This window comes from Etheostoma spectabile, chromosome 2, assembly GCF_008692095.1.
Source record: "Etheostoma spectabile isolate EspeVRDwgs_2016 chromosome 2, UIUC_Espe_1.0, whole genome shotgun sequence".
NCBI classification, from domain to species: domain Eukaryota; kingdom Metazoa; phylum Chordata; class Actinopteri; order Perciformes; family Percidae; genus Etheostoma; species Etheostoma spectabile.
In genome coordinates, this window is record NC_045734.1 from 18,761,088 (window position 1) to 18,763,325 (window position 2,238).

General features: G+C 37.1%; 1 protein-coding gene across 3 annotated transcripts in view; it reads right to left on the bottom strand.

Annotated features, from left to right (window-relative positions):
* Nucleotides 1–2,238, bottom strand: part of LOC116700017 (inactive rhomboid protein 2) — a 32,022-nt gene that overhangs the window by 18,653 nt on the left and 11,131 nt on the right. The gene's annotated exons all lie outside the window — the stretch shown is intronic.

Consider the following 2,238-nt stretch of genomic DNA (forward strand, 5'->3'; position numbering starts at 1 on the left):
AGACGAAAAGAATCCTAAGCAAAAACCCCAAACCACCACAGAAGGGGATATGTCTGTCGGAATGTTTCACTGTGAATACTGCATGTACCTAGAAAAATGAATAAACAAACAAAAAAAGGTACACAAATAACTAAACTATTACATTTATGTCACTGCCAACAACCCTCTGATCATAAAGTGTAAGTGTTAACAAAATATTCAGTTTAATTAATTTAAGTGTATGACATGAAATTTACTTTTAAAATAAATTAATTACATTTGAGAAATGTATTTAAATTTAGAAAGTGTCATGTAATGATATGTTTGCCTGTGAAAACAATGAAGTTCCTAACCCTGAGACCTGGAGTCACTCGCGATATAGATATGTGTATGACATTTGTAATTTAATATTGAAGTAGTGCAAGTTATCGCAATATGGTACATTTTCATTCGAGAAACCATGATTGACAAAATTACCTAGCACATATATTTCTTTGTCATATCCAGTGAATACATGAAAAATAAATTTACTCCATCTTAAATGATGCAAAAATGATCAAATTTTAATGCCAAAAGCAGTCCTGCTCCATGATTTGCAGAATTGCCCAGAGAGCAATATTAAAAAGTGAGAGCCACACTGGCATAAACCACACGGTAAAATCTCTCTGCTCACTGATTGTTTCATATTATACAGGCCTCAACGCTAGCTTTTTAAAATGGTTGCCGGCTTGGCAACCAGGCATCAGCTTTTGGTTGCCAAAATTTACATTACGGTTGCCATGTTTTAAACTGCCTGTATTTGGAGCAATTGATTTCTTATGTAACGATACCACACATTTTAATAATGAAACAATGAGATGGCTTGCAATATAATTTACCACAAAAAAGGTGGGAATTTAATTGATTACTAAAAATGTAACAATAACTTTTAAAAATAATTACTTCTTTCACCGGTAGATTGCTGTTAAAAGAAAAAAACATATGAAAAAAGGGTATTTTACAATAACTTTGAATGCACCAAGAGGTTTACCAATTTTAAGTAACCACAACCTATATTCCCGTGACCATAGTGCTAGTTTGTGTCTTTTAGCTCATAGCTTTAGCAGCAGACGGTTGTACGTCCCGCTGTTGGAATCCTCTACAATGAAATACAGTCACACTTTTACACAGTTTAGTGTTCAGCATTTTTTTTTCCAAAAGATTATTTTTTGGGGCTTTTCCCTTTATTATCAAGTGAAAGTGGATAGACACAAAAGGGGGAGAGAGAGATGGGGGATGACACGCAGCAAAGGGCCGCAGGTCGGATTTGCTGCAGGACTCAGCCAACTTAGGGCAAACGCTCTTACTGGGTGAGCTAGAGGCCGCCCCAGCTGTCAGCATTTTAACTGTTTAATCCAGTTATTACTGTAGCTAATGGTTGGCCAACGTCACCTGCTGCCAAGTGCAACGTGTTATTAGTGTAGTACTAGTGTGACATGCAGAAATGTTTCTGTTGCCTGTAACATCTGTTTCAGGGCACCGTAATTGAGGCACCAAAATTCGTGTTGCTATTCCGTCTGGTAGATACCGGGCAACAGTCCCATATTAGCACCGGATTTTAACATGGTAAACAGAAAATTGCGTCACCTGTATCTTTTCACGGCAAAAGCGTGTGTGTGGGAAGAAGTCACACAGCAGCTGAAATGTTGTGTTTCATACAAACGTGAGGTATAAACTTTCCTGAGACAACCAAATAAAATACTGACTATTTTAAATAAATATACGATTAAGAAAAATAATTTCCAGTTTTGATTTGTTTTAAAAAACACACAAATATTGAACAGGTGGTTGCCAAAGGGGGCAACCAGAGCCCACGAAATGGTTGCCAATTGACTCAATCTGGTTGCCTAGGGCAATCAATCATAAACTCCAGCACCTAAAAGTACTTAACTTGGACCGCTAATGAAAAAGCAACTGATACACCAGCTGTCAAGCTGTTGGGAGTGACACCCGATGAAATCAGATGACAGCGATCAATAGTGCTCTTGAATCATCATGCACCCTCCAGGTGGTTGGTAATCCATTTCCTTTTCCTTGGCTTTAACTGGAAACAGCCTTGCAATAATTTTTATTGATTGCATATGATAATGGTGATCTAGTAGTTGGAGCTTCTTCTACATTCATTACAAGTTGCTATTCCTATTGCTGTTCCTATCAAGATCACTATATCCTACACTCAGTGTTTACAAACACAATCACATGTATGTATGTATGTATGTA